The sequence below is a fragment of the Gossypium hirsutum genome, chromosome D03 (genome assembly GCF_007990345.1).
Source record: "Gossypium hirsutum isolate 1008001.06 chromosome D03, Gossypium_hirsutum_v2.1, whole genome shotgun sequence".
NCBI lineage: Eukaryota > Viridiplantae > Streptophyta > Magnoliopsida > Malvales > Malvaceae > Gossypium > Gossypium hirsutum.
Window position 1 is genome coordinate 400,250 of NC_053439.1, and position 12,056 is coordinate 412,305.

At 28.1% G+C, this 12,056-nt stretch overlaps 1 long non-coding RNA gene across 1 annotated transcript; it reads left to right on the forward strand.

Annotated features, from left to right (window-relative positions):
- Nucleotides 1-9,553: 9,553 nt before the first annotated feature.
- On the forward strand, nt 9,554-11,518 carry LOC107909484 (uncharacterized). Its single transcript, XR_001687254.2, has 4 exons — nt 9,554-9,927; nt 10,045-10,150; nt 10,486-10,537; nt 11,294-11,518. It is a non-coding gene; the product is annotated as an uncharacterized lncRNA (long non-coding RNA).
- The last annotated feature ends 538 nt before the right edge of the window (nt 11,519-12,056 follow it).

Below are 12,056 nucleotides of genomic sequence, written 5' to 3' on the forward strand. Positions count from 1 at the left end.
GAGTTGACTCGTTGTTAGCTCTTACACATTGTACTAAGTTTAGCTAGCTTGTGCTAGATTATTATTTCAACATCATTAATATATTCTAATACAATAATTATAAAAATAAAATTTAAAAGTATACCAAATTAAAATATAAAGATTAAATTATAAATTTAAAATAGTATAGGGACCAAAATAAAAATTTTAAAAAAAAATCAAGCCACACTTTCACCATATTGTGAAAATCATCACTATCAAATTCATGTCATAGGACCATAGAAAGATAGGGACAAACGTACGGTGGCAATGCCTTATTGGCCTACCAAAGGGCAGGGTAACCATTCATAAAAGGATAAGATGATTTAGATAAAATTTTAATTTGAAAATTATAGTCTTAACTTAAAAAATAGTAGTTAAATCCCTTTAATTAAATTATGTCATTAGTCATGTTCTATGTGTATGGTTGTAGATTAAATTTATATTCTCAGTAAAAGTATTGAGGCTTTTGTACTAGGAGTTGAATTGCATTTTATCCTTTCTATCCAAAAAATGGACAACTTAGTCCTTGTACGTTAGATTAAAAAGAAAACTGGTAATTCTGTTAAAAATTTTATCTATTTCTACTTTTAAAAATTGGTTCATGCGCATCAGCATGAGGTACACGTGGCATGCCACGTGTCACCATCTGGTTCTTTTGTCAGGCACATCGGTTTTTATCATAACAAATAGATGAAATTTTTTAATAGAAATGATCAATTTACTCATTGATTTAACATATAAAGATAAATTTGCCAATTTTTTTAGTAGAGGGGGTAAAATGCAATATGACACCTAATACAGGGGCCTCCATGATATTTTTCTCATATTTTATAATTTCTTCATTCTTAGTCCTTATCATTCTTGACGCAAACGATAACCATTAAATCAAATAACTAACTTTTCCGTTATTTCATGAATAATACGTGAAAGTAACTAACAAGTTAAAATAACATTACATATGTACTAATATATTTTTTAAATAAGATATTGGAAAATAACAACACTTAATAAGCTTAACAGCTACGACAGGTTTCAACTTACATAAAACTCGCAAAATATTAGCCTAACAATATCAAACTAAAACCATAAGGACTAAATACAAAACCAATATATAATACAAGGATGAATAGTGCAATTTAACCAATAAATATAATAGTAACAAGGGAAATAAGTAACTGAACTAAAGGAAGATATTTGTCTAGTTCAGTTTCCCTAGGAAAAGCCATTATTACACTTCTTTTACAGAAACGCATATAACTTCACCACCAGTCGTTGGATCAGATTCTTTACGAGATCGCAGCCGTTGATTTCAACCGTTCATCACTCTGAAAATGATGCAAAAAAGAAAAGAAGCAAATCCAAGTGCTGACATGAGAGAACCTCAAATCTTGATGGTACAAAATTATATAATAAAATGTACCAATAAAAGTATATTCTTTTACAATCTTTTTATTGTTACAGAGACAATTAGATATGGACAAAGAACAAATCTGAGTGTATTAAAGATATTAAAAAAGAATAAAAAGTTACAGATTTAGTATTGGTTCGAGTGTGACCATCTGTTCATGGGCCGGGCAGCCCGGCCCGGCCCGACGGCCCTCTTAAAATATGGGATGATTCGGATAAAAATATAGGTCTGAAATATGGGTTTGGATAAAAAAATGAGGCCCGTTTAAAAAACGGGCCGGGCCCCGGGCATCACTTTTTTAGTCTTGGCCCGGCCCGGCCCGAATATAATAAATATATTTTTTTATTTTTATTTTTAAATTTTTAATTTTAAAATACTTTTAAAATATTTTTATTTTTATTATTTTTAAAATAATTTTTTAATGTTTATTAAAAAATATGCCGGGCTGGGCCGGGCTCGGGCTTATGATATTTTCTCAGGCCGGGCCCTGGCCTAGGAGGCTGGCTGAAAATTTTTTCTGAGCCTAGCCCCATTGACAGGTCTAGCTGAAGCGTATTATCTTTTTTTTTCGAGAGTTGAGATAAAAAATAAGAACCTATAATGAAAAAAATATAAAAAAAGTTAATTTTTTATTTTATTTTTTTAGTGAAAGCAATTATTATTATATTTATTTAGCCATACCATGCATAATTTTTTTTGACTTTGGACTCAAATAATTACATAAATGATTGAATAATCACATGTAGATTCACATGTTTGTAAGCTTTTTACTTTAGCCATCTTTAGCTACATGGGTTTTGAAAATCTCACTTTTTAATATTTTTATTTTATTTTATTATTTTCGTAATTTTACGTTACATGTATATTATCATTTGTATAATGTGATGCTAATTTTCTTTTATATAACACAAAAAGTCGTGTTATTTTAATTAATGGATTTAACTGTTATTGTATGTATTAGGATTCAATTCAAAAAAGTATAAGGATCAAAAATATTAAATTAAAGAATCATATTAAATTTACAATTTACGAACAGTACGAGACTAATAACATAATCTGACTTAATGAATTTAACTGCAACATTTTGTGCAAAGATTAGAAATTTAAAATTCGAAAAATACAGATATTAAAACTGACTAGATTAGAGTATAAAGGCTAATTTTAATTACGACATTTTTACCCCTCTGCTTAAAAAATGAATAAATTAAATATTATACGTCAGATAAAGAGCAAACAGTTAATTCTGTAAAAAAATTCACGATTCCATCCATTTTTATCATTAAAAACACGTGATCTATCTAATTAATCTATTAACTATTTCAAATTTTAACGATAAAAATAGATAAATATTTTTAAATATTTTTTTAATCTAACATAAAAACATAGATTTATACATTTAAAATAAATAAAATACAATAGAATTGAAACTTGTGTTTTTGCTCTTGAGTGTATATTCAAAATGAATAGGGGCATTGGATGGGATGAGCACATCAGGAGCAGGAGGAATTGACTAAATATGATGTGAAAAAACAGTGGATGAAGGTTGTTGGAATTTTTTTTCTTTGGGTGTAAAGCATTGAGAATTGTGCAATTAAAAAAGTGGTAGGAGAAAGGACAATTTAGGGGGTGAAGTAGTGGGGGCATTTTGCTTTGAAAAATGCAGTATGCTGCCAGGTAAGGACAGAAATGGCAGCTCAAGTTTGATGCTATTCTAATTATAATGATAAACCCATAGATGGTCCACATGATTAAACACACCGCAACCCTAAAAAGTACACATTTATTGATATTTTGATTAGTGGTAGGACTCATCCTTATCGGCTTTTTCCTCTAAGCTTCAAATATTCATCTTAAAAAAATAAGATTTATTTTTCTAAATAAGTCGAGTCTTGAGTAGGATATTTTTGCTTGGTCCCAACATGAAACAATTATTTTTTTGTTATTTTACTGTTGTTTTGCTACCATTTGCTTTTATACTGTTATTATTTTTTGTTATTATTTGGATATTGTATAACTCTTATTTTATTTTTAATTTTGTTACTATTTTAGAGGCATTTGTTTGTTAAGTTGCAACTATCTTAAAATTATTTAAATATAAGCACTTTCTTTTAATATATTTTCAAGTTGTCTTATTTTAATGTTTTTGGTCTATTATATATATTTTTTAAAATTTATATAAAAATAATCTAAAAAATTAATACGAGCAAGTCGGGTCGAGCTCGAGTTTAGTTTTTTTAATCTAGGTAGGAATTGGGCAAAAATTTAGACCTATTTTTCAGGTCGGCCCAAAAGATAAAAAATAGGCCTAAAATTTTGCATCAATCTGACCCATTATCAGGTCTAATTAGAGATGGTATTTGTTCGGTTTGGTCGGATTTTTAAAGTTTTTTTAAATTGTCCATTATAATTCGATTCGGTCCAGTTTTTTTATTTTTCTATATTAATTTTTTGTTTTGATTTGTTAGACTTGTTTTTGGTAAAATAAGCTTTGTTTTATGGCTTTCGAATATTATTTGATAAATTTATAATTTTTTCATAAATGTTTATAACAATATTTTTTTAAGAACTTTAAATTATTTTCACTGTTTTAAATATATAAAATATTTATTTTTATATCATAAAGAATTAAAATTAATTACATATTAAATAAAAAATAGAATACGGTTCAATTTTAGGTAATCAAGGTTTTTGAACATGCATTTCATAAACCATTCAAAATTTTCAGTTCGGTTTAGTTAAAAAAAATTTTGCTCAACACTAATTTTGATGCCTTTCTCGTTGTAAAGTATTACGGAGTCTATTGTATTAAAAGTCAAATTTTATTTTGTCATCCCTACATAAAAAATTGACAAAAATAGTTATTATACATTAGATTATAGAGCAAACGAGTCCTTTTGTTAACAAAATATTCATTTCTACAGTTAAAAACTAGTCTTTGTATGTCAGCATAATGTGCACATAGCATTCTATTTGTAATTGTTTAGTTATTTCGTCAACCACACTAATTTTTATCAATAGAAATAGATGAATTTTTTAACAGAATAAATCAGATTGCTTTTTGATCTAATATGCAGTGACTAATTTGCTTATTTTTTTTATGTAAAGTGTAACCGAACTCCTAATATGAAGGTCTCCATTATACTTTTATTGTTTCTATTTTCAAATTTATAATATAGTATCTTATTATTTATTTTTAAGTTCAAATTTTGTTATTGTCATCCTTTCTTTCAATTTGTATTTTGTACTAAAAATAATTATATTAAAAATAATAAATAATATGAATGTAGTTAAATAATTTTAGGTTAACCATTTATAAATACAAATAAATTTAATTGAAATTTGATATCCGTATCTCGAACAAACTCGAGCTTGGACTGTTATATATGTATATATATTATTAATATCATGTTTGACCTATAAACACATTTACTTAAATATTTCTCGAGTTAATAATAACTTTTGTTACCAACAAAGCGTTGCAATAATAATGCTCGATATATAAAAAAACAATTTAAATAATTACAAATTCCAAATGAATTAATTTTTAAAAAAATATGAAATAATAATGGTCTATTTTTTGTTCTAGCATCCTTGGGTTTTTTACTAAATTATTATAAAAAAATAATCAAAATATTATAACTTTTTTTATTTATCAAAATATTATAAAGTTTTTTTATTTACCAAAATATACAAAAAAAAAAACAAAAACCTGCAAAAAAAAACCTGTGATTTGGTGCCAAAGAGATTGGCGGCACCAATGGTACCAAAGGACTAAAATGTAACTATCTGTAGTTTCAAGGACCTGACATGCAAATTTACCATTTTGAATCTTGAAAGTGAATTAAGTAATAAACTCTAATTAGTTAAGTGATAATTAAGATGCTTAGAATTCTAATTAAGTAATAACTCTATTTTAATTTAATAAACTATTCTCATCTAATAAACTCTAATTTAATAAACTCTATTTTGGTAATTTGATGAGAATAGTTTATTAAATTAAAATAGAGTTATTACTTAATTATCACTTAACTAATATTAGATTTAATTAAAAAAATTAATAGAAATATCAGGCATGCCTTATTGAAAAACCAGAAGTAATAATAAAACTGATCACCCATAAATGTAACCCAAATAGAAAAAATAAATTACAATTATAAACTATTCTCATCAAATTTAGTAAATTTTTAAAATAAACTATTCTCATCAAATTACCAAAATAATACATAAAATGCGAATTAGTTTATACTTTTTTAAATAGCTTTACTTTAGGTAAAATATATTTACTTTAATAATAAAATAAAGAGATTTTATGAGTAAAAATCATAGATTAAGAGCTTATTTAACTACAAAAATAGGTTGAGGGCTTGTTTATTAAATAAAAAAGTGAGTTAAAGGGGAATAAAAAGAAAATAATAAATAAGGAGGGCTTAAAAGGAAATTAGCCACATTTTAATTTTAGTGTGCCCCACACGCACAGCGGCAGCAATTCACTTTCAAAATTCAAAATGGTAAATTTACATGTCAGGTCCTTGAAACTGCAGATAGTTACATTTTAGTCCTTTGGCACCATTGGTGCCGCCACAGGTTTTTTTTTGCAAGTTTTTGTTTTTTGTTAAATAAAAAAAATTATAATATTTTGGTAAATAAAAAAAGTTATAATATTTTGATTATTTTTTATTTTTTTATAATAATTTAGTAAAAAACCCGACATCCTTATTCTCTGAACTTTGTAACCAGCAAAGCAGGAAGTCTCTTACCTCTTCTTGTTCTTCAAGTTTATCAATGATATCCTTTTTTAAGTTGGCTAAATAATTTTTGAGGGGTCATTTTGATAAATTGTCAAAAAAAAAAAGGTAGAAGAGAAAAAAAAGCAAATTGAATGTACATCACATAAAAAGATACTTTTGCTGCACTCTTCTTTGTTGGACTAAAAAATAATTAAAAAAAAACTTAAAACTCAAATTTATTCGACTTGAAATCAATTTAATCCGTATAATTAACACGTCGATTATTTTGTTATTATATTGGAATAAAGTAACATTTAGTCGTTTAAACTAAACAATTTTTTTTCTAATTTTATCTCTAAACTTTTTGTCCATATTAGTTTCGAGATTTGATAACATTTCTTAATTTAGCTTGGATTCTGTTGAAGTATGATACAGTGATACTTTAAGATTGTGCTACATTGTCGCCTAAATTTTTTAAATATTTTTGTATAAAATCTAAAAAATAATATTATATACAAGCTATATAATTTTTTTAATTTTTAGGTGATCACATGGCATAATCTCATAGTATCAAATCATTATACTTTAACAGAATCCAAGTTTAGGGACTAAATTGACAATAGTTGTTAAATTCCAAGATTAATGTGGACAAAAAAATCAGGGGCTAAAGTGAAAAAATTTCTAAGTTCAGAGACTAAATGTTGGTTTATCCCTTATAATATTAATTATTTGTTTTAGTTTGCGGTAAAAGTACTATAAAAGTCTCTGTACTGGTAATCAGATTGTATTTTGTCCCATGTACTGAAAAATTAGGTAAATTAGTCAATATGAGGTACACATGGTCAGTTACACTTGTTGTTTTTAGCAGTACAAATGAATAAAATTTTAAACAAAAAATATTAATTTACTCTTTGATCTAAAGTATAAGGATTAATTCCTATTTCTTGAATAAATTGGTAAATCAAACATGTTTCAACAGTCAAACACCATGCATTGTTGAAAAATGTTGCAGAAAATAATTGTATGCTTGTGTTTGCGTTTCCTTACACACGTTAAAAGTTGTTTACGGTTGTATGTAGAGGTGAAGTTGAAATTTCTTTTTAGAGGGCCGTAATTAAATTATATTTTTTTATGACAATGAAAATATAATTTCACCATTTTAATAGTCTATATCTTTTCAAATTTTAAAGAATGAAATTAATTTTTTATTTTTTTGGGTCCAACGTATAATTTTACTATTATTAATTTAAAACTTTATCAATTATAAAAAAAACTTTATCAATTATAAAAAAATTTATTTTAAAGGAGGTCGGTACCCTATCAGCCGCCCTGACTCCAATCCTGGTTGCACGAACACCATTAATTGAAGGGATGATGATGTAAGGCCATTCATTCTTCGTGCAACTGCAAGTATTTTGCTTCAGCTTCTTCAACTTGGAAGACCACCGGTTTACAATAGCCAAGGATGCATATGCCAAGTATTATTGGTTCATTGATTAAATTGCACGTTATTTTCACACACATTCAACATGTTACATTTTTTAGCAAAGATATTCATTAATTTTGTTTTTATCATGTCAAAGTTATTCAATTTTGTTATGGTACAAATCTAGAGGTGTTCATGGGCCAGGTCAGGCTTAGAAAAAATTTCGGTTCGTGTTCTAATCTCGAGCCCAGCCCGAAATATGGGCCTGAAATTTTGTTCAGGCCCAGCCCGGGAAAAAATTCCTAAGTCCTAGCCCGGCCCGGTCCCGCCCAATTTTTTAATAAACACCAAAAAAATATTTTAAAAATAAAAAATAAAAAAATATTTTAAAAAAATTAAAATTAAAAAAATAAAAATATTTTTTTTATTATATATTCGGGCTAGGGCCGGGCCAAAAAAGTGGTGCCCGAGGCCCGACCCGTTTTCTAAACAGGCCTCTTTTTTTTGTCCAAACTCATATTTCAGGCTTATATTTTTACCTAAATCCTCCCATATTTTGGCCCGACGGCCCGCCCCGCCCATGAGCACATCTAGGTATAATCAGGTGTTACAATTTAAGATTAATTTTGTTGGGATCGAGAGTGGCATTTAAGTAAAAATTTGTATTGAAATAAAGTATTAATTCATGTTAGGATCAAACTTGAATAACCCCTTTATTGGGTAAAGAGACCTTTTTGGTCCTTTCAAATTTGATATTGTGCAAATTAATCCCTCTAAAATAACAAAGTAATTTAGTCATTATCGATTTCAAAAGTCAGCAATTAGGTCAATTAATGATGGTATTTACTATTTTTCCATCAATTTATCTTACTTTTAATAGTTATAATAATAAATTTTAGAATCAAGATCAAATTGATAAAATATATGGACATTGAAGCTAAATTATAGGATGCCAAACTGTTGTAAATTATGATGTATTGGGTAAATGATCTTCTTGACATGTGTAGTGTAGACCCAATGGATCCAAACACCATGACCCAGCAACTGTTTCCGTATTCTAGAAGGCCAAAATATCTAACAAAAATGGTAAAAATTCCTCTTTGGTCCCTCCCAAATTTTATATTGAGCAAATTAATATATCTAAAAATACAGGCCAATTTAAATTTTTTTTTCAATTTCAAAAGTGAACAATTAAAAGTAATTAATCACGGCACTTATTTTTTTCCATCAATTTATCCTAGTTGTTAACCTTCACCATTCACAAATTCTATGATTTTGGTATTGATTCTAAAAGGATTTAATAATTTTAGTGCTCACTGGATATCATCAAATTTAGAATCAGGATCAAATTAATAAAATGTAAGAATATTTAAGACTAAATTTTTTTATTTTTTAGAATTAAGATAAAATTAACAAAATTGTAAACATTGAAGACTATTATTATAGCAATAAAAAATAAAATAAATAATTGATGAAAGAAGCTAACATGATGATTAATTGGTTGGATTAAATTTAAAATTCAGTTAAAATTGAAGATAATAATCTCATTATAGTTTTCAATCATGTCAATTTTTTTGATACAATATCTAAAACTATACATAACTCCTCTCCAACCCATAAATAGGAGGATAATGTATTTCAACGCACTCGTACCTAGGTCCTCCCATATTAATGGTAATACCTGTGCCAATCGAGCTGAGACTTAGAGTGGGTTTGGATAGGCAGTGTGTTTACCTACAATTAATGTAAAAATAGTAGTGATGGTGAAATTAAATATTGTAGTGTAAGATAAAAAATAAACTAAAAACATTGCACCGCAACCTGCCCATGAAAACCCACACTGAATCGAGTTTTATTATACTATTTTTAAGTTTCACAATAATTAAACCTAACACCATGTTTGGTTGGGTGTAATAGATTAGCCATTACACCCCTAATCCGTGGCCCCACTGAATACCCTGTTTAGTTCGCTGCATTGCCCTAATAGGGGCCTATTACGTTGCAGACGGATTCGACTTTTCTCTGCTTCAGCGCTGATTTGCTATTACGTTCCAAAATCAAAGATTGCCTAATCGGTCTCCCTTTTACCCTCCCAAGCCGAAATCGATTCTCCACCCCACCCCACCCTCTCCCTCCCAACATCAACAGAAGCTGCCAGCGAACCACACCTCCAGCCAGTCCTGACTTTCATCTGGGCAAGTGAGTAATCTCCAGCCGACTCCACGGTCTCAGATTTTAGGGTTTGTTATGCATGTGGTGAAACTGAACCATTTGTAGCTGTCGCAGTTCCCTTCTCGCCGAAGATCTCCTGTCCTCCGACGACAATGGTTGCCGCCAAGAAGACCGTAAAGACCCTTTTACTCATTTTCTCTTCTTCTTCTTCTTTTTTGAATATTTAACCTAAATTTTTTGAAAACATGCTAATTCATTTTTATGTTGTTGATGATGGTATTTTGATGCAGAAGAAGACCCATGAGAGCATTAACAACAGATTGGCTCTCGTTATGAAAAGTGGGAAATATACTTTGGGTTACAAAATTGTTTTCAAATCTCTTAGAAGCTCCAAAGGTATTCCATTGTTTCTTTAAAATTGAACTTATTCCTCTCCCATATTGAAATATCGAGCAATCTGATTGTTGTTTTGAACATCTCTGTCACTTGTAGTTTGTTTTGTTATATGAAAAATGATGGGTTTGATTTATTGTTTTGAATAGTAAACTAAAAGTGAATGAATTCCATTTTGGGAGATAGTGTTTAAACAGATTCTGTTTTTGTTAGAAAGATTGCTGAACTTAGAAGGATTGTTGAACTTCAAGCAATATAGTTTGTTCAATAATGTTGTTCGTTTTAAATTAGTTGTTGGAATTTTCTGTTTTCATTTTCATTTTACCCCTGTTGTCTAGGCTGAAAATGATGCTGTAGGCCAAGAACTTCAGAAACAACTGGAGGCTGCTGGTACCTTTCCCCCATCCTTTTTACATTCTTTTTTATGTAGACTTGGCTTAAGTGTGATTTGCTTTTCCAAGTCCTTGAAAAGTTATATTCCCCGAATCCAGATATGCATTGAGTAGTAGTGTTGTAGCAAACATAAGTATATTCCATCTTCTTATAGATAAATAAGAAAGTGAGTTAGGCTGCTTAATTTCAATATATGTTTGAGCAGTGGCTAAGTTTGCTTTGATTCTGGCATTTGTGTTGTATGCAAGACATAGGATGTTTGCTTTTTGATCTACTAGTATATGTGTTGTTTGGCCAAATTCAGCTATTAGACTTTGTTACTTGCTTAAGTTGTGGATTTAGTACATGTACTTTTTCGAATTCTGAAATTGTAGTCTTAACAGCAATTAAATCTGTTTGGTTAAATTCTACTATTAGCCCTTTATTATGCTTAAAAGTTGTAGATTTAGTCCATGTTATCCGACAGGAACATTTTTAGTCATTTCATTTTTCAAGTTTCAAAATTTCAATCTTAAAGCAAATGACAGTCATTAAATCTATTAAGTGGTTTTCTTTATTTTGAATAATATGTTAAAATAGCAAGCTGACATGGCATTTGTAATGCAATAATCTATTTGCCGCTTCAAAATTTTAAAATAGCAAATCAAAGTACAGGGACTAATAGGAGATTTTAACCTATGTTGTTTTTTTACCTAGAGAAATTAAGCTCCCCAGTTTAAAGTTCTAACTATCTGTATGTTATTTCTTTACCAGTGAAGGAACTGAAACAGGTTCAGGAGTTATTCAGTCAAGCAGCAGATAATTGTCTCAACTTGAAGCAACCAGATTGAATTCATTTCCTTGAACAATCCCTCCTTCCATGTTTCATTTTATTGTCTTTATATTCGTTTAATCCTAGGATTCTTTTCCTAGGATTCTAAAGGTTTATTTATGTACTTAAAAAGTTAGTACAAAATGTTCCATCTGGGCTTTTGATTCTCTGCACTAGAATTCAATCAAATTACTCTTTTATGTTTGTAAAAAAATCATGTTTGCTGTTCCAATAGCAGTGTCAGTGTGCATCTAACAATTCAAATCATATTCATTTGCAAAGAATAGAATCTGAATCAGTCACACATACAACAACAATCACAATTGTAGTCTTAACATTTTAGCCGTCGGAAATTACTTTGAATTTTTGTTATAAGAATATTGATTATTAAAAATTTTATTAAATTATATATTTTAATTAAAATATATTTAATAATAATTATGTTAAATTATATTTTATAGTATCATATATTATGATTTTAGTAAATTTATATAAGAATATTGATTATTAAGAATTTTATTAAATTATATATTTTAATTAAAATATAATTATGTTAAAATATGATTAAATTATTTATTATTGAGATTAATGATCTTATTAAAATTTAATAACAATAACAATAATTAACTAAACAATTTCTACTAAGGGTATTTTAGTCATGTTAATTTTTTCTCTTATGCTATTATACCTTCATTCCATTAGTAT